Source organism: Primulina tabacum, chromosome 8 (assembly GCF_025594145.1).
Source record: "Primulina tabacum isolate GXHZ01 chromosome 8, ASM2559414v2, whole genome shotgun sequence".
NCBI classification, from domain to species: domain Eukaryota; kingdom Viridiplantae; phylum Streptophyta; class Magnoliopsida; order Lamiales; family Gesneriaceae; genus Primulina; species Primulina tabacum.
The window spans coordinates 39917202-39939889 of record NC_134557.1 but is presented as its reverse complement, the minus strand read 5'-3'; the positions used below and the strand labels follow the sequence as shown (position 1 = coordinate 39939889).

Here is a 22688-nt window from a genome sequence, read left to right as displayed (position 1 = left end):
ATACACAGAATGGATTGGTTGAATCATTGATTAAACGTCTGCAAATGATTGCTAGACCAATGATTATGAAAACAAAGCTCCCTATTTCTATATGGGGACATGCAATTTTACATGCTGCTTCATTAATTCGCATCAGACCAAGTGCATATCATAAATACTCCCAATTGCAGCTTGCATTTGGTAAAGAACCAGACATTTCTCATCTGAGAATTTTTGGATGTATGGTGTATGTGCCTATTGCACCACCGCAACGAAAGAAAATGGGACCTCAAAGAAAGGTTGGAATTTATATCGGTTATGATAGTCCATCAATCATTCGATATCTTGAACCTCAGACAGGCGACGTGTTCACAGCACGTTTTGCTGATTGTCATTTTAATGAGGAAATCTTCCCAATGTTAGGGGGAGAACAGAAACATACCGAAAAAGAAATTACATGGTATGTATCATCATTGTTACATTTGGATCCAAGAACAAAACAATATGAAAAAGATGTACAGCAAATTGTGCACTTGCAAAGAATAGCAAATCAAATACCAGATGCATTTGCAGACACAAAAGGGGTAACTAAATCATATATACATGCTGCAAATGCCCTTGCTTGAATTGAAATTCTGAAGAAACAAATTGAAGATACTCATGATGTCATTAAACGCCTGAAGCGTGGAAGGCCAGTCGGTTCCAAGGATAAAAATCCTCGAAAAAGAAAATTCATAGAGAAACACGATGATCACAAAATAAAGAATGATGTTCCTAAAGAAACACATGATGATCACAAAATAGAGAATGGTGTTCCTGAAGAAACACATGATGATGAAAATGTTCTGTCAGAACCACAAACTGACGAGAATCATGAAATCTCTATCAATTATATTAATACTGGAAAAATATGAAACCGAAAAGATGTAGAAGAAATTGATGATATATTTTCTTGTAATGTGGCAATCGACATCATAAATAATAATGAAGATCATGAACCAAAATCTTTTGGTGAATGTAAAAATCGGCAGATTTGGATAAAATGGAAAGAAGCCATCCAGGTTGAATTGGATTCGCTAAATAAACGTAATATTTTTGGACCTATAGTCCTTTCACCTGAAGGTGTAAAACCTGTTGGATACAAATGGGCTTTTATTCGAAAGCGAAATGAGAAAAATGAAATAGTAAGATATAAAACTCGACTTGTTGCGCAAGGTTTTTCTCAAAGGCCTGGAATTGATTATGAAGAAATGTATTCTCCCGTGATGGATGCAATTACTTTTCGGTATTTGATTAGATTGGCGGTATCTGAAAATTTAGAAATGCGTCTTATGGATGTTGTTACAGCTTACTTATATGGATCACTTGATAGTAATATATATATGAAAATCCCTGAAGGATTTAAGATGCCTGAAACACAAAGTTCAAAACCTAGAGAATGTTATTCTGTGAAATTACAAAGATCATTATATGGGTTAAAGCAATCCGGTCGAATGTGGTATAATCGACTAAGTGATCACTTGATGAAAAAGGGATATGTAAATAATTCAATATGCCATTGTGTTTTCGTTAAGAAAACAACATCCGGATGCGTAATTATTGCTGTATATGTTGATGATTTAAACATCATTGGATTGAATAAGGAAATTCAAGAAGTTGTGTCATACTTGAAGGAAGAATTTGAAATGAAGGATCTTGGAAAAACCAAGTATTGTCTGGGTTTACAAATTGAACAAAAAGAATGTGGAATATTTGTTCACCAGACAAATTATACAGAAAAGATCCTTAAACGTTTTAATATGGATAAATCAAATCCTTTAAGTACTCCAATGGTTGTTAGATCATTAAACATAGAAAAAGATCCATTCCGTCCATGTGAAGATGATGAAGATATTCTTGGTCCAGAAGTACCATATCTAAGTGCTATCGGTGCTCTTATGTATCTTACAAATTATACAAGGCCTGATATATCTTTTGTCGTAAATTTGTTGGCAAGATTTAGCACATATCCAACAAAGAGACACTGGAACGGAATTAAACATATATTCCGTTATCTACGATAAACGACAGACTTGGGACTTTTGTATTCAAAAGATGCTAATCCAAGTATAATTGGTTATGCCGATGCTGGATACTTATCTGATCCACACAAGGCACGTTCCCAAACTGGATATGTATTTACTCGTGGAGGCACTGCAATTTCTTGGCGTTCACAGAAACAAACGCTTATAACAACTTCATCAAATCATGCCGAGATTATTGCACTACATGAAGCAAGCCGTGAATGTGTGTGGTTAAAATCAATGAGCCAACATATCCAAATCTCATGTGGATTATCATTCGACGAGAAGCCTGTGATACTATATGAAGATAATGCTGCATGTGTAGCTCAAATGAAAGAAAGATACATAAAAGCGATAGAACTAAACATATTCCTCCTAAGTTCTTCGCATTCACCAAGGAGCTTGAGAAGAATAAATGTATTGATGTTCGTCACATTCAATCAAGTGAAAACTCATCAGATCTCTTCACAAAGGCACTTCCTACGACAATATTCAGAAAGCACATATATAATATTGGGATGCGCAATCTACGAAATTTGTGAAGAATTGTTCATGTCAACATGAGCGGGGAGTTTACGTGACTGCACTTTTTTTTCCTTACTATGGTTTTTATCCCAATGAGTTTTTCCTAGTAAGGTTTTTAACGAGGCAGTACAAAATCACGTAATGAAGACATCATCGTATCATGATAATCATCACAAGGGGGAGTGTTGAAAGTATGAAAAATATTTGTGTTGAAAATTATAATGTTGAATGTTGAAAATTAGGTAAAATTAGGTGTTGAATATTGTAGTGTGTGATGATGTATGTAATGATGAAATTGTTTTTGGATTGTTTTCCAAAGAAATCATATAAATAGGTCTCCATTTGTAAAGATTTGATACAATTGAGTAGAGAGAAAAATATTATAAAGTGTGTAGTTTGGTAAATTTTGAGAGTTTGAGATTTTTACTTTTTACCATAAATTTTTACTTTTTCACAACAATTTTTATATTATAAATTATGATTTTTTATTAATGTAATTAAAACATCTTACATGAATTTAATTATTGGAAACAACAATTCTACATAGTGACATGTCGATTGGAATCAGACACTTAGATGATGTATACTTTAAAATATTTGAAGTATATTACTGATATTAGTAACATAATTTTTGATAAAACGATAAATACTGATAAAACAATTAAAATAAGGCAAAAACTTATGTGAGACGGTCTCACGGATCGTATTTTGTGAGACGGAACTCTTATTTGAGTCATCCATGAAAAATTATTACTTTTTATGCTAAGAGTATTACCTTTTATTGTGAATATCGGTAGGGTTGACCCGTCTCACAAATAAAGATTCGTGAGACTATCTCACAAGAGACATATTCTTAAAATAAATATTAGTATTGCAATATAATTCTAATATTATTAATAAATTATTTGTTTCTATACTAATAGTTATTATTTGTTATTGCTTTCCAAAAAGACATATATTTTTAACAATTTTATACAAAATTTTGAATAATAATGGAAACAATAAAAATTTGAAATGATTTTTCTTTAGTTGTTTGTTCTCTCATTTTGGGGTTGTGCGTTTTCGTTTTGTTAACTTTGCTAACGGCCCAAATGTCGTATAGCTTTGTTACAAGCTCAGGCCCAGGCCCAGGCTCAGGTCCAAGTCAAGGTCAAGGTCCAGTGACACTTAGTTCAGCATGTAATTATTAAGAGTCACGGGTACAAGTACAACAAAATTTGTATAAAAAATTTCATAATTGACAAAAATCAATAAAAAAAATTTCATTCGTCAAAATCTCATGATAAATTTAATATAAAATCTCACAATATAATTGTTGTAAATATTGATATACGATATATTTTGTATACATTTCGTATTATTCAATTATTAATTACTAAGAAGCAAAAAAAGTTTATAATCGTATGTGAATTTAATTTTGAAATAACTGATTTGTAAAACAATGTGCCTAAGGTTAAAATCGAATTCCGGTTTTATCTTAACATTTATTATTTCATATTTTGATACATTTTTTGGGAAAAGTTAGGAATCATATTTGACACCAAACATAAATTATGATTTACTATCCATATTAGAAAAAAACTTAATGAGTAGGTTTCTTGTGAGACGTTCTCACGAATCTTTATCTGTGAGACGGGTCAACCCTACCGATATTCACAATAAAAAGTAATATTCTTAGCATAAAAAGTAATATTTGTAATTGATGACCCAAATAAGATATTTGTCTCACAAAATACGATCCGTGAGACCGTCTCACATAAGTTTTTGTCAAACTTAATTTCAACGTCCTGACTCTATATGTTTCATCATTTTAGCTATCTGACATTTTTTAGATTTAAAAAAAAATGCGTACATATCATTGATATTTGGTATATATAAATTTCGGGTATCAATAAAATTTAGTTGGTTATATTATTTATTATCAGGGGCGGAGCCAGAAATATGGCTCCGTCCGGGCTAGAATTTTAAACTCTAGAATTTTTTAATATTTTAAATTGATATACCCGGACTAATATCATATTATTCTAAAATTATACAAAATTTACCTATAAATTTTTCAAAAAAAATTGGGTCACCCGGGCTAAAGCCCGGGCAGAAGCCCACGTAGCTCCGCCCCTGTTTATTATATATGTAAGATATTAAAATTAGAACAACAAATATAGGTATATATTATTGAATTATCACAAATATACAAAATTTAGACACCTATTGAATAAAATTTGATTTTGTAAGACTGAACGCTTTTCACTTTACCGAATCAATGGAAATCGAACCTGTAAGGTCTAAAATACGAAAACGTAAACTAAATACATGCAAATCTAGGGAAAATGGAAAATAGCTAATTAAATAGTTTTAATTGCATAAATTGAATATGATGTGCATGATTGCATGTATAAAATGTACTTTCTACACGAATGCATGAAAACAGTGTTTTAAAGTTTATTCAAGAAACGATCGAGGAACTGAGACCGAGGACCATAAAAAGGAAAATATTTTTATTAAATGATTATTTTTAATTGTTTAATATATGCCCTAATTTAATTGTCATTTTTGAAAATAAGGGGTTTTGAATTGTTTTTACACGCCGAGTCATATTTTCAACAGTGTTTGATTTTCGACTAAAATATGAATTTCTCGAGAACTCGACTAATATTTTCATGAACTTCCCTAAGCAAAATATTTTAAATATGCACTAATAGGCTTAATGGGCCTAATATACCATAGTAATGGGCCCAAGCTCCCTCATATTCACGCCAACCCTCTACGCACATACAAACTCTTCCTAGCAGCACAAAGCACACACAAACACTTGAAGGTGGGAGGAGGAAGCATCGGTTTTTAAATAAAAACAAGTAGGGTCCCCCTTCGTCGACGACTTCGCATCTCAACTTGTTTTCATACGTAAAATGCGCAAAGGCAGCCATCAATCTTCTTTTTCTCATCTATCACACCATATTACGTGTTTGAATTACATTTGCATGATAAACATGTTTATCTTATGATTAGTTTCGTTTTAAGCTTTGATATGTCAATAACATGTATTGTTATGCTACAAAACTTAAAATATTATTGCATGAAGATGCTTCATCATAGTGACACCAAAAGGGAGGAGTTTAAGAGTGCTTAAGGGTCCCTAGATCAAGGTTTAAGGGCTGGACATCACCATGGGACAAGGGGCACGAAAAATAGAATCCTTGTGTTACAAGGAGTCTTTGGCTAAGGCTCGGCTTTGGAGGATTAGGAAGGGAGGGCTGCGCGGGCTGTCTTCTAGGCCAGGGTAGGGGCTCGTGAGGATCCTAGCCTTGAGCCAAGGTGGTCCACGCAAGGCTAGTTGGGTCTGGAAGGGAGGCGCGCATGGCTAGGGCTTTTCCTAGACACGGCTGCGTGTAGAAGATAAAACCCTGCACGCTTTCGTGGATGGGCCGATGGGGCTGGGCTAAGAGGGTCCTGGAGGGTTCGGTTAGGGTCCTAGGACGGTTGAACAGGGTCTGGACCAAGGGGTTAGGGGCTGGAGTCGAAATAGGAAGTGTTCGAACCAAACTAGGACTATGATTCCTTGTGCAGAAATTTAGTAGCTGCTAGGGAAGTGTTCAAGGGACTAAATGTGATTGATTTGGGTTGGAAAAAGTTTAGTTGTGTGTTAGGAGGCTTAAGGTCAATTTTGGTAAAGTTTGGTAAAGTTTTGAATCCATATGAGTCAAAATCGGGATGTACGTTTAAGTTTAAAAATGAATCAAAGAATTTATCAAAAAGCTAAATTTTAATCCTAAGAAATATATGAAGGAGTGTTTTAAGATATTAGGATAAGTTTGGGATGATTAGGGACGTCGTTCCGAGGTTTAAGGATAAATACGAAAAATTATGCTTCTAGTGGAAAAACTGTCATTTTCACCCAAAATTTATTAATCGTCCTGGCAGTGTCCTGAATGCAGTAAAATATGTTATGTTTATTTTTTGTGATTATGAAATTTTATGATGAAACGTTAACGCTAAAATACATGTTACATACTTGGTTTAAAAAAATGAGAAGTAATATGTATATGCTTAGATTTATACAAGTGATGAAAATACGAAAAGTTGAAGGATGTGAATTGATTGTGACTAATACGATGATATGATGATGTGTTTGGCCAAGGCTCAGTTGACTGGTGAGAGCGTCGCTAATGTCCCAGCCGTCCGGTACTTTGGTAATACGTAGATGGATCCAGCGACCTTCAGCTGATATGAAAATCACAATTAAGGATCTAAATTAAATAAAAAGGGAATTTATATACAAATATGATGATACGAAAAAGTATATGATAAAAAGGGACATGTTTATGATGAAAGGTTTAAAATTTACGTTTACGAAATGCTATTTTAAGTCAAAGTATTTTCATTGTTGCATGTAGATGTATATGTATTATTTGTTATCATGATTAAATTTTGCTGAGTCACTAGACTCACTAGGTGTGATCGATGCATGTGAGCATGATATTGATGTTAATGGAGGTCTTGATGGTTGAACTAACTGGACTGAAAGTGCACACAACTCAAGGATCATCGCTAGTTTCCCGCAAATAAAACTATGTTTATGATTTATTATTACTTAAAGATTTTTATGACTTATGATGCTTTGGAGAGGTTTTGAGAGTATGTTAGAGTTAAGTTTATTTTTGAAATAATGTTAGTTTAGGTTGGTTGACGTTTACAATTTTATGCTTTGAGTTACTTTCTCTTGGATTTTCAAATAATAGTTGGTTGGTTTATTTTAAATGGTGCAAAGTACTTTAAAATATAATTATGTACATTTCGACCGAAAGTAGTAGGAAGAAAAAAAAATTCTAGTATATTTTAAAGAAAAACTAGTAGTAGAATCTTTTTTCTGACCAGGATTTTTAACTCATTTATAACTATTTTTTATTTAGCAAAGTTGGTACGTACACACCCGGGGAAAATTCTAGGATTGGTTTTATAAATTACTTTTATATTTATATATATATATATAATTAATTATCTAATTAGTCAAGTTTTAGTTTCAATATAAATTAAATTTTTTTTGCACTTTTATTCTGATTTTCATTTGAGTGTTGATATAGCATTGATGACTGCTGACGGGAACTCAATGTGATATTAGTTATTGCTAACATGTCCGACACCATATCAGCAATTCGACGAAAAATACAAAGAAAAGCCAACTTACTGAATTTAGATCAAAATTTGCTTAATTTTGAATAAAAAAAATTTAATTCCATCCTGGAAAAGATTCATTGTGTGTGGTATGACGAAGAATAAAATAATTTCATATAGGGGTACAAAATCTAAGGACCAGTCTACAGATTGTGAGTGAAATTGATAAAATGAAACCATACTATGAGCATAAGTAAAAGAAAATGTAAAAGAAAAAGTAAGACATTCAAAGGAACTATCGCCTCGATCGGCCCTCGTTAATTCACTTAATCTGTATGTGAGTACCGATAAAGTGACATTTATTTATTTGATACGATGAATATAGAAAAATTACACATCCAATATGTTAGTCCAACATAAAAAAAAATAATACATCCAATATGTTAGTCCACCTAATCGCACCGACTGCCGAAACATAATATATCAGCCGACTTTCGGAGCTTTGGACCATGTAATTGAGCTACCCAGCCCAGCCCACTTGCTAGAAAAATATCTAGGATCGACATTCGATTTGAACTAAAATTTATTTGTTAAGGTTTCAAAGATCGGAAAAAATAATGACGATAATGCATGTGAGGTGATCAGACTAATTATAGTTATTTATTTTACAAATTACTATATATATTTGAAAGAAAATATAAAGGGGTTCAATTTAATCAATATAATTTAAATAGTTTATCGTATAAAATAAGTTGACCATAAATACTACAAGATCTTAAAATATAAAATTAATTGGCAAAAACTTGTGTGAGACGGTCTCAGGGATCGTATTTTGTGAGACGGATATCTTATTTGGGTCATCCATGAAAAAGTATTACTTTTTATGTTAAGCGTATTACTTTTTATTGTGAATACCGGTAGGGTTGACTTGTCTCACATATAAAGATTCGTGAGATCGTCTCACAAGAGGCATACTCAAATTAATTAATGGTTACAATTCAGGTTTCACATGGTTCCAGTTCCAATTTTATAATCGAAACGATTTCGATTAATCGTGTTAATTTTTTTTTGGGTAATATTTTTCTGATTTGGAAATTATATTAATTAAGCAGACATAAAATAAATGCAAAAACTTTGGCGAGAAAGTCTCACGAATCAATTTTGTGAAACGGATCTCCTCTTTGAGTCACTCATAAAAAAATTTCCTTTTTATACAAAAAAAAAATATTAGTTATTATTGTCAATACGGGCAGGGTTGACCTGTTTCACGGATAAATATTCATGAGACCGTCTAACAAGAGATTTACTAATAAATAGGTCACTTGATCGCTAAAAGAAATAATAAATTCCTCCAAATTAATTAAACTAAGAAAAAAGAGATATCTTATCTTGCATGATATTTTTACCAATATTCGATCCATATATCCCAAGAACAAATGGAGTCAAGCGTAGATTGAATCCGAACTTCACAAATCCAATCTTCTTGTAATCTAGAAAGCATATATTAAAAGTTCTGGCACAAAATTGTTTTCAACAACCGATGTTTTCAACAAGAATATCATATCATCGTATACCATGGACCATGAAAAAAGGAGAAACATATTTCACTAAAGACACTCAAATAAATTTTTTTTTTCTGGGCATATGATGCCTCATAAAACAATGGCGAAATGAAATTTTCTTTACGTATTGCTATACCAAAAATTATACCAATCTTATGCTAACAGTGAAACTCAAATGTTTTAAATCGAATAGCAGTCTAAACAACATGTTTTGGTTTGTTCTGGTACACATGGTGCATGTTTCGGTTTGTTCTGGTACATGATTTGCACCCCTGCTGCGTTGACATGTGCAAAACAATCTCTTGACCAATCATTCTTCTATTTTCATAAAATGTAATGATCGAGCAAAACTTGCACAGTGAATAATCCCAAATTTTATTTTATAAATGAAAGCTCGATTTAAATATCGCAAGTGCACGATAGTCAAGTTATAATAAACGTAAGTGAATACGAGTATCGTTCCACTAGGACTGCGTTACACTATTTTTATTTTCAATTAAAATTTCTTTAGCAATGATAAATTGAGTTGATGATTAAACTAATGTAAAGTAAACAATTAAAATAATTAAAATGCAAAGAAAACGTGTTCAAGAACGCAATGATTAATTTGGATTAAATCAAATGAGAAATGAATTTGTTGGGAATTATCAGTTCACCTACCGCTCGTGTTTAACTAATTACACTCGACTTTTACTCGTGCGTTCGACGGAATTCCCTAGACTAATTAATATACTCTGTCGAGCTATATTAATACTAATCAAAAACATGCAGTACTCAAGTGTCCTCAAATATTTAACAGTTCAAGATTGCATTACATTTTATGGAATCCACTAGCTTTCATTCGGGTGAACTATCACTATCGACACGTACCCAATTCCGTATATCTACTAAAATTGTAAATCCGTGGTTTATACTATTTGATCGTATTGTTAACTATTCTATCGAACTCATCAACAACATGAAATAATCAAAGGAAGTTAGCTAGGCTTCGATTGAAACACGAAAAAACAATAGCATAAACAAATCACAAATAAAAACGTCGAGAAATAATGTTCAACACTGAGTACGGGGTAGGATCCCCTCAAATCCCAACAAATCTAGAGTTTAGCTACTGAAATTCATGATAAAAACCAACAATCAATGTAAGAAATAAAATACTGAATAATGAAAATACTAAAGATGACGATGGATGACGGCCACGACGCGTGGAAATCTCGAGGTCTTCGAAATCTCTTTTGCTCCTAGCCTCCTCTCCAAGAAAATTTAATGAAAAGTCTGATAAAGTGCGTCAAAAAACGGCTGATCTCGTGTGTTAGGTTATAGTGTAGGATAGAGTCCCTAGAAATTTGGAAACAAATCTTTCTCAATCTCGCTTCTCGCTAGGGCGGTATATTTTGACCGCCCTAGCGAGAGGTCCTCGAATAAGCTTCCTCGAGCTTGTCCCAGGTTTTCGCTGGGGCGGTCACTTTTGACCGCCCTAGCGAGACACTTGCGCAAAATAATCCTCGGCCAGACCACAATGCTCGCTGGGGCGGTCACTTTTGACCGCCCTATCGAGACCTCTTCGATATTATGCCAAAGTTTCTCCCACTTTTTGGTTCAATTCCTACAAAATAACCACAGAATACACGAGATTAGTCAAATGCTCAATAATGCTAAAAAATTGCAAAATTCAACTAAAACAAACTAATATGATGCATGAACGCGACTCAAAAACAACACTAAAAACACGTAAAAACGAGTCCTATCAACCCCCTCATACTAACATTTTGCTCGCCCTCGAGCAAAATAGGTTAAAGCACGAGATTCTAAACAAACAAAACAAACACAAAATACTCAAACAAGAAATAACCAACACAAGTAAATGTCAATGGTGAGTTAACAACTGTTATGCTCATGCCTCAGTGAACTTTCCCACACACAAATTCATAATCAAGTCGAATCACAAACGAATACTCATTCTCATCTACACATAAATCTCGACACTAATTTGAACGTGTGTGTGTGTCATGATGGGTCTAGTCATTCGTACTTCAAATAGATCAATCATCCGATCATGCGAGTCACTCAATTAGCACTTCAATACAAGTATCACTAGCATGCACCCCCGTGTCCATTTATCACTAACCATAATTTGAAATTTATTCGATTCTTAAGTGCAGAGAAGGGTGTCGAAAAGAAGGAAAATAAGCTCAAGTGGCTAACAGTCGGGAGTACACCGATCATTTTCATTGTGCAATCGTCAAGACTTTTCGTCTGACTTTCCTCGTCTCCTTACATCTCCAACTTTTAGCCCAGGAATAGAATTTCATTCCTTTTATTTCGGCTCCCCCTCACCTTACATCTCCACCAATTTTTTCTTTTTCGATATATTTTTTCGATATATATATATATATATATATATATATTTTTGATGCACAATTTTCACACGTGTACTCCCTAGGCTAAGAATATATACTTTGGATTACAGCTGGTTAGGAGTATGATATTTTAATTCAGTGCATTGAAAAAAAAAGTATATGTAAAGTTCAAGGCAAATCACATGTTCTCATTCAAGGTCCCAATTAGTGACTTATTTTCACGGGTTTACATGCTAAATCAACTCATAAATGATGCCTATCAAGTTAACCACACAAAACCTTCAAATTTCACCATTATTCCTACAAAATTCTAGTCCCCACACATATGTGCTCAAAAAGTTCAACTTTGTGCCAAAATTCATGCTTTAACAATCAAGAGTACCATTCATGAGGTGACCCAATCAATACTTTTGTATACTATCAATTCAACATCATCATTGGCTCATACACTATGTCTTCTCACCATAAACAACACCAAATAAAAGAAATGCAACAATTTAAAACCAATTAACTAAGCAAACAAAACAATCTACCCCCCTCATACTAGAGTTGTGCAATGCCCTCAGTGCACAAAACGAAACAAACACTAAAAGCATAAAAAAAAAAAAAAACTCATGAATGTAAATGCAAAGAAAGAATATGCAAAATAAAAGGCAAGGGGAAACAGTGAACTCCCCTAATCAGAAATCGTCCTCCTCCTCATTCTCAGGCGGTGGGACTCCCTCTTCAGCCGCTGGGGGCATAGGATAATGGTATTGAAACTGGAAGGGTGGCGGGTATGCTGGTGTAGGTGGCCGGCCGGACGTGTCGATGCCCAAATGAGTTGAGATCCCCTGCACCAAGTATTCGATGTTCTGAATGTGGGCTTGATTAACGGCCTGGTACTCAGTCTGATAAGTGGCCCAAGCGCCCAATTCGTCGAGGCGATCTCGCATGGCACGGCGGCGTGGCTGCGGAGGTGGTGGTGCATGTCCTAAGAAACTTCTAACTCCTTTTATTGATGAAGGTGGGGGTAAGTTTTTGATTACTTCCACCTTGGCTTTGTCAACCTCAATTCCATTCTCCGATACCTTGTGTCCTAACACAATCCCCTCTTGAACCATAAAATGACATTTCTCCCAATTCAACACCAAATTGCTCTCCTCACATCTAAATAACACCAAGTTCAAATTCTCTAAACATTCATTAAATGAGGAGCCAAAAATAGAGAAGCCATCCATAAAGATTTCAAGGAAATTTTCAGTCATGTCATGAAAGATAGCGGTCATGCATCTTTGAAATGTTGCAGGTGAATTGCATAAACCAAAGGGCATACGCCTAAACGCAAAAGTACCATAAGGGCAAGTGAAAGTAGTTTTCTCTTGGTCCTCAGGTGCAATTGTGATTTGATTGTATCCCGAGTATCCATCTAAAAAGCAATAAAATTCATGACCTGCTAATCGTTCAATCATTTGATCGATAAATGGCAAGGGAAAGTGATCTTTACGGGTTGCATCATTCAATTTCCTATAATCTATGCATACACGCCAACCCGTAACAGTTCTAGTGGGAATCAACTCATTTTTTTCATTAGTAATAACAGTAATCCCACCTTTTTTAGGCACACATTGTACAGGACTTACCCACGCACTATCAGAGATAGGATAGATAATACATGCATCCAGAAGTTTAATTGTTTCAGCTTTTACTACCTCTTGCATCTTTGGATTGAGTCTCCTTTGTGGTTGTGCTAGAGGTGAGTATTTATCTTCCATCAGAATTTTGTGCATGCAGATCGAAGGACTTATCCCTTTTATGTCCGAAACCTTCCAAGCGAACGCTCCTTTATGCTCCTTGAGAACTCCCAAGAGCTTACTCTCCATATCATCTGTCAAAGAAGAGGAAATAATAACAGGCAATTTATTATTTTCTCCTAGATATACGTACTTGAGATGTGGAGGTAATGGTTTGAGCTCCAAAGTAGGTGGCTCCTCTAGGCTTGACTTTTGAGGCATTAAATCTTTTCTGTCTCCCAATTCCTCTAGTCTAAGCCTCACTTGCTTTCTCCAAGGTGGAATGGCATTCAAATGAGCTACCATCTCCATCTTTTCCTCGTCTAGCTCGTCCTTCTGCTTTTCAGTAGTGAGAGTGGCCTCCAATGGTTCTTTCAATCCATCCTGCACAAAATCACAAACAAGCGAATCCAAGACATCAATACGAAAGCAACTATCATTGTGCATTGTGTGCTTGAGAGTATTGAAAACATCAAAAATAATTTCTTCTTCTCCAACTCTCAGTCTCAATTTCCCCTCCTCAACATCAATCAGTGCTTTCCCTGTAGCCAGAAAAGGTCTCCCTGGGATTAAAGGCATCTCTAAATCTTCCTCCATGTCAAGTACCACAAAGTCTGCAGGAAAAATAAACTTATCCACTTTCACCAGAACATCTTCGATAATCCCACGTGGATACTTGACAGATCTGTCAGCCAGCTGCAACGACATCGTAGTTGGCTTGGGTTCACCTAATCCCAGTCTCCTAAACACAGAAAAAGGCATCAGATTAATACTCGCACCAAGATCACATAAAGCTTTATGAAAATTAATGTCACCAATAATGCAAGGTATCGAGAAACTCCCTGGATCTTTTTGCTTCAGAGGCATCTTGTTTTGAACTAAAGCGGAGCAATTTTTGGTCAAATTCACCTTCATATGATCTTCTAGCTTCCGCTTATTTGCTAAGATATCTTTCAAGAATTTTGCATAACTTGGCATATTCAATAAAGCATCAGCAAAAGGAATGTTAATATGCAATTTTTTAAATATCTCAAGAAATTTACCAAATTGTGCATCTAATTTATCTTTCTTCATTGCTGCAGGAAAATGTGGAGGGATAACCATTTTATTCTGTGCAATAGGTGTAGATGTAGAGTTAGAAGACTTACCTCCTCGATTTTTCACCTCATCCTCACCGTGCTTGGTCTTTTCCTCATTAGACCCGAGTGTTTTTCCACTACGCAATTCCACCGCCTTCACATGTTCTCTTGGGTTAGTTTCCGTGTTGCTTGGTAAAGTTCCTTGCTCTCTATTAGCAATCAACTTAGCCAATTGTCCAATTTGATTCTCTAACCCCTTTATGGATGCATCTTGGTTTTGAAATCTCGTCTCTGTTGCAGAAATAAATTTAGTCATCATTTGCTCTAAATTGGACTTCTCCTCCCGAGACGGTTCTGGCTTGAATCCTTGGTGCATCACATATGGTGGACCTCTTAGTTGGCGATGTTGGTTGTTTTGACCTCTCCATGAAAAGTTTGGGTGATTCCTCCATCCCGGATTATATGTGTTCGAGTAAGGGTCATTTCTAGGACGGTTCTGGAATCCCACTTGTTTTACCGGTGCTCCCTCAGGCACATAGAATGGGTTGCCATCTTGGCAATCCTGCACATCATGCTCACCCCCACACTTATCACAGAAAATTTCTTGCAGACGCATAGCCGACCCACTCATGCTCATCTCATCAATCTTTCTATTCAAAGCCTCTAACTGTGCTGAAACCGCCGACAAATCATTAACTTGATTAACTCCAGCACCTCGTCTCTGCCTATCAGACTGAGGATGATAGCTACTAGCAGCCATCTCCTCCAATAACTCATATCCTTCCTCCGCCGTCTTTCTCAGTAAGTTACCACAGGCAGCAGCATCTATCATAGTACGGTTAGGAGTAAGCAGACCGTAGTAGAAAGTTTGAACAACTAACCCAAGAGGCAGCTCATGGTGTGGACATCTCCTCAACAAGCCCTTGTAGCGCTCCCATGCCTCGTAAAGTGACTCTTGCTCATATTGAGCAAAAGTAGTAATGTCGGCTCTGAGCTTCATAGTCTTCGACGGAGGAAAGTACTTGATCAGGAACGCCTTTGCCATATCTTCCCATGTAGTAATAGACCCTACAGGCAAACAGTTTAACCACGACTTAGCTTTATCTCTCAGTGAAAATGGAAATAAACGCAAACGAATAGCGTCATCAGACACGCCATTAAACTTAAAAGTATCACAAATTTCAAGAAAGTCAGCTATATGAGAATTAGGGTCGTCAAGTGCACTTCCCCCAAATTGGACAGTGTTCTGAATCATCTGAATGATAGCTGGCTTGATCTCAAACTGATTAGCTCGGATGACTGGTCTTACGATGCTTGGACGTGCTCCATCAAGAGACGGCTGTGCATAATCCAACATCGGTATACGCCTTGGCTCCTCTCTTTGTTGATCGCCTTCCATTCTTTCCTTCGCTCTTTGCTGCTGTAGTCGACGTCTAGCTGTGCGTTCGATCTCGGGGTCAAAAGGCTCAAGCTTAAACTCGAGTGATCTTCGCATGTACCACAAGAAAAATCTGCAACACAATGAGAGTATCAAATAACAATAAAATAAATAATACTAAAGAATTTAACTGAAAAATAAAAAATTGTGAATCAACAGTCCCCGGCAGCGGCGCCAAAAACTTGATCGAGCAAAACTTGCACAGTGAATAATCCCAAATTTTATTTTATAAATGAAAGCTCGATTTAAATATCGCAAGTACACGATAGTCAAGTTATAATAAACGTAAGTGAATACGAGTATCGTTCCACAAGGACTGCGTTACACTATTTTTATTTTTAATTAAAATTTCTTTAGCAACGATAAATTGAGTTGATGATTAAACTAATGTAAAGTAAACAATTAAAATAATTAAAATGCAAAGAAAACGTGTTCAAGAACGCAATGATTAATTTGGATTAAATCAAATAAGAAATGAATTTGTTGGGAATTATCAGTTCACCTACCGCTCGTGTTTAACTAATTACACTCGACTTTTACTCGTGCGTTCGACGGAATTCCCTAGACTAATTAATATACTCTGTCGAGCTATATTAATACTAATCAAAAACATGCAGTACTCAAGTGTCCTCAAATATTTAACAGTTCAAGATTGCATTACATTCTATGGAATCCACTAGCTTTCATTCGGGTGAACTATCACTATCGACACGTACCCAATTCCGTATATCTACTAAAATTGTAAATCCGTGGTTTATACTATTTGATCGTATTGTTAACTATTCTATCGAACTCATCAACAACATGAAATAATCAAAGGAAGTTAGCTAGGCTTCGATTGAAACACGAAAGAACAATAGCATAAACAAATCACTAATAAAAACGTCGAGAAATAATGTTCAACACCGAGTACGGGGTAGGATCCCCTCAAATCCCAACAAATCTAGAGTTTAGCTACTGAAATTCATGATAAAAACCAACAATCAATGTAAGAAATAAAATACTGAATAATGAAAATACTAAAGATGACGATGGATGACGGCCACGACGCGTGGAAATCTCGAGCCAGTGATACATCTGCTTGAAATTATTTCATTTCATATCATGATTTCAGGAAAAAGAATTTTAAGTTTTACGTAAGAAACTTAAAATTTAAAGATCGAACATAATAATATTAAGAAACTTACCTTAGAATTGTGTTCTCGATCGGAGTTTGAATTTCTTTCTTGAATCTTGAAAAAATAAAATAAAAATTTTTGGGAAGAAAATATTTTCGGAGAAGGTGCTACTAGTTTTTTCTGAAAATGGAGAAGTTGAAGACGAAGAATATACAATTGAATGTCTGCCTTCAATTACATGCAAGTGCACGAGAAATTATTGCAAATGGAGCCTACATGTTTAAATTGTCTTTCAATTATACAGGCATATGAATTCAATTATACGTGCATGAGAAATCATTGTGAGTGGAGCATTAATGATAATAAATAATAATAATTAAAAAAATAATAATAATAATGTTGCGGGACCCACAACATTTGATAATTTAAAAAAGTGTCGATAAAGTTTTTTATTATTATTAATTAATGTGTTATTAAGTTATATGTATAATTCGGTGTACATATAACATTTGGTTAAATAATTTGTATACATTAAAAATAATTTCAAGTTCAACATAATTTCTAATACATGTTTAGAAATTATTTTTGCATGTTAGATATAATGTCAAATATTATGGATAAGTGTTTGATGTGTACATGCAAATTTAATATTATGTTTTCATTTATTCTTGAAATTTAAAATGCAAATAATATTGAAAAATAATTGATACATCAATATTCACATTATGTTCATATTAAATTATATTAAGTTGTTTATAATTTGAAATGAACATATTAAGTAAGATGTGAATATAATATTATAAAATAAAATATTTCAGATATTCACAAATGAACAAATAATCCTCACTTTATCACTACTCTGATAAAAGAGAAAAACTGATGAGGAGCCCACATTTTCACGTAAATGTGATCCTCACTTTATCACTACTCTGATTGAAGAGAAAAACTGATGGGGAACGTATTTGTTCATATTAAGTAAAAAAGTGAATATAAGGTTACTTAATGAAAAATTTTGGCTTATAAAGATTCACATAAATGTAGATAACTAAGTTGAATAATAATTATAAAAGTGACGTAAAAAAACATGATATGAGGGAGTTCTTCATAGATCGGTTTAAACTATCTTGACTTGCCACTGGTTTCCCTGAAAAATGTTGCTCTGACTAGGAGTTAGGTATTTAAAGGGTCTTAGCATGCACTACCTATCTTTCCTGTGAGCACTCTTGGAAAATGTTGATTATGTTACTAAATAATTATTATATAAAGTATTAAAGTAAAGCCAAATTTGTCCGGTGAACTGTATAATTTTAAATAATTGAGGAATAGTCACAACATCTTTAATTATGAAAAATTATGCATTAAGTGGATTTGGATCACATAATGGAGATCAATTGTAATTAATTATATAAACATAATAAATTTTACCCCACAGGAATTTTTATTATATTTATATAACTAATTAGGTTAAAATATCAAATTATATTTTACTTAATTAATCCACAGGAGTTAAACAAAATACATTTTGATAGTTTTATCATAAAGTTACAGAAAAATCTTGTTGAATTAAAATTTTAGCCCACAGACAAATTTTATGTCACTAGATTAAAAAAAACATGAATTACGTTGGTAAAACATGATATTGTCTCAAAATTTTAAGCATATGATATTTTGTGCAGTTATGCAACCTGCGAGTTTTTCTGATATGAAATGTGACATTCTCGAACTAAAAGGCGATAACTATAAAATATGGAAAGAAAGAATTCTTCTACAATTGGAGTGCACTACAACAAAAATGGCTTTTCGCAGCGCGCAAATTCTCTTTCTGCAGTGTACATTGCACGCTGCAAAGTTGCAAGCTGTTGAAAGTTCAAGATTATCCGTGGCGTACATGTGCACGCTGTTAATACTATTATCCACGGCGTGCATATGAACGCCGTTAATATAACTATCTGCAGCGTGCAATGTACGCCGTTAATATTCATAGAACATCTAAAATCAGCGATGATTTTTGACAAAACCGTTGCTAATCAGCGACGGTTCGCTAATCAGCGACGGTTCATATGAATGCCTTTAAATTTCGCGACGGTTAAAAATTCGTACATTTCGCGATGGTTAAAAACCGTCGCCAAATTTTTAGTAAAAAAAATTACTTTTATGATTTAATAAATTTTAAAAAAAAACTACAATACAACTATGATAACAATACTCATGATCTTAACTAACAATTAAAAAATTAACCAAAAATTTAAACAAAAAAAACGTATCTAAATCGAAACTAAAATTGTATGAAAGACAAAAATTTTAAGTGTTGTGAAGTGGTGTGCAGGAAAAATGGAACGAAAATCGGATATTTATAGGCTATTTGTGACTATTAGCGACGGTTGTTCATGAAACTGTCGCTATTAGCGACGGTTGAAATATAACCGACGGTTTTTTACTTAACTATTTACGGCTATTAGCGACGGTTCAATAATAACTGTCGCTAAAAGCGACTGTATGCCGTTAATAATACTATTGACGGGTGCGGTTAATGTACGCCGTTAATGTCTAAACACGATTTTTTTAAAGAAAAATGATTTACTTTTAACATCGCACATAAACATGCACGCTGTTAATAATACTATTAACGGCGTGCTTTTATTGTGCGCTGCGAAAATTGCATAGGTTATTAACAGCGCACATATAACTGTACGCTGTTGTTTATATAATTTATTAACAGCACACATAAATGCATGTTGCGGATATTACTATTCGCAGCGTGCTTTTAATGCACGCCGTTATTTCTGTCAAGTGCAACAATATTAACAGCGCACATATGGGTGCACGCCGTCAAAAGTAGTATTCGCAGCGTGCTTTTAATGCACGATGTTGATGACGTGCTGCGGAAAATCATTTTTCTTGTAGTGGTAGATGGATATTGATTATGCTATACGAAAAGACGAACCATCTGCTATTTCTGAAAACAGCATTCTGGATGATGTTGATCTTTATGAAAAATGGGAGCGATCTAATCGACTATGCGTAATGTTCATAAAGACCAAAATCTCTGCTGGTATGCGTGGTTCTGTCGACCAGCATAATAATGTCAAAGAATTACTGAAGGCTATTGATGAACAGTTTCAGTCTTTAGATAAAGCACTTGCAAGCACCCTAATTATGAAATTCTCTTCATTAAGGCTCACCAGTGTGAGAGGTGTGCGAGAGCACATCATGAAGATGCGGGACATAGCGGCTCGGCTAAAGACACTAGAAGTGGAAATGTCTGAAACTTTTCTTTTGCACTAACATTTTATGCACTCTTCCACAACAATAAGGACCCTTCAAAATTTCTTACAACACACATAAGAATAAATAGTCAAACAATGAATTAATGACCATGTGTGTTCAAGAGAAATGAAAGTTGTTAATGAAAACGAGTGATAATGTTTTTATGACTACACAAGGAAAGTATAAGAAGCAAGCCAAAGTCAAGGGAAAAGGGAAAGGAATAATTACACCCCAACCTGACATTAAGAAAGAATCCAAATGTTTCTTCTGTAAAAAGACGGGACACATGAAGAAGGATTGCAATAAATTTAAGGACTGGCTTGAAAAGAAAGATATTCCTACTTCATTTGTTTGTTATGAATCTAATATGGTTGATATGATTTATAACACATGGTGGATTGATTCTGGTTCTACAATCCATGTTACAAATACCTTGCAGGGTATGCAAAACCTAAGGAAACCAATAGAAAATGAGCGGAGCATCTATTCAGGAAACAAGATGTCTTCGCATGTGGAGGCTAGTGGGACTTGCTGCCTAGTGTTGAATAGTGGTTATATTTTAAAATTGGAAAAGACCTTTTATGTTCCTAGTTTTTCTAGGAATTTATTTCAGTTTCAAAACTTATACCCCTTGGTTATTCATTTCAGTTTTTGGATAAATCAATAAATTTTTTTTATAAATCAAATCTTATTGGAAATGGTACAATAGTTGATGGTCTTTTCTCTATTTCTTTACAAAATAATAACATAACTATGCATATTCAAGGAGGTATCAAAAGATGTGTTATAAATGATGATTCCTCTATATTGTGGCACAGGAGATTGAGACACATCTCCATAGAGAGAATTAAAAGATTAGTAAATGATGGAGTACTCAGTACTTTAGATTTTACTGATTTTGAGACTTGTGTGGACTATATTAAGGAAAAGCAGACCAATAAGTCTAAAAAGGGTGCCAAGAGAAGTACAGAAATATTAGAAATCATACATTCAGATATTTGTTGTCCAGATATGGACATGCAAAGTCCGAAATACTTCATCTCCTTCATTGATGATTATTCACGATACATGTATATCTCTACATGCTTCATAACAAAAACGAAGCTTTTGAAGCCTTTAAGGTTTTTAAGGCTGAAGTAGAGAAGCAAAGTGAAAAACATATTAAGATTGTGAGAACAGATAGAGGTGGAGAATATTATGGTAGATACACTGAGAAAGGACAAGCACTTGGTCCGTTTGCGAAGTTTCTCCAAGAACATGGGATTGTTGCCCAATATACTATGCCTGGTTCTCCAGACCAAAATGGCGTAGCTGAGAGGAGAAACCGAACATTATTGGACATGGCGAGGGGCATGTTTAGTAGCTCTAAACTTCCTAAATCCTTGTGGGCTGAAGCTCTTAAGCCAGATGTGTATATATTAAACCGAGTTCTAACTAAGGCTGTCCCAAAGACGCCATTTGATTTATTAAAAGGTTGGAAACCGAGTTTGCAACATATACGCGTTTGGGGTTGTCCTTCTGAAATAAGAGTTTACAACCCACATGAAAAGAAATTGGACCCAAGAACTATAAGTGGATATTTCATTAGGTATGCCGAAAAATCCAAAGGGTACAGACTCTATTGTCTATCTCACAACACTAGAATTGTGGAATCAAAAAATGCAAAATTTCTTGAAAATGACTTGATTAGTGGGAGGGATCATGACATTGTTTTTGAGAATGATCACATTAATACACAACTCTCTTGTTCAAATGCCAGATTGATTGTTATTCACACCCCTCAAGACCAACTGGGTGTTAGACAACCAGTTACTGAAGTTTCACAAATCGCTGATAAAAATCCAGTAGATCAAGTTTTTAATGAAGAACAACAAGAAATTGTTGATCAATCAAACAATCTTAGGAGATCTACTAGAATAAGAAGATCAGCAATATCTAGTGATTATGTTGTGTATTTACAAGAATCGGATTTTAACATCGGAGCCGAAAATGATCCTGAAACGTTTTCACAAGCCATGAGTTGTAATGAACCAAAACTATGGTTTAATGCTATGAAAGAAGAGATGAATTCTATGAAAGTTAATGGAGAGATGAATTCTATGAAAGTTAATGGAGTCTGGGATCTTGTTCAGTTGCCTGATGGTGTAAAAGCCATTGGATGTAAATGGGTCATCAAAACAAAGAAAGACTCATTAGGCAACATTGAAAGGTATAAAGCAAGACTCGTTGCTAAAGGATTCACTCAACAGGAATGAATTGATTATAAGCAGACTTTTTCTCCTATATCTAATAAAGATTCTCTCAGTATCATTTTTGCATTAGTTGCACATTTTGACTTAGATTTACAACAAATGGATGTGAAAACGGCTTTTCTCAATGAAGAACTAGAGGAAGAGGTTTATATGAAACAACCTGA

At 34.5% G+C, this 22688-nt stretch overlaps 1 non-coding gene across 1 annotated transcript; it reads left to right on the top strand.

The window, feature by feature from the left end:
* The first annotated feature begins 15339 nt into the window (after nt 1–15339).
* On the top strand, nt 15340–15446 carry LOC142554871 (small nucleolar RNA R71). The gene has a single exon (XR_012822237.1). It is a non-coding gene; the product is annotated as a small nucleolar RNA R71 (small nucleolar RNA).
* The last annotated feature ends 7242 nt before the right edge of the window (nt 15447–22688 follow it).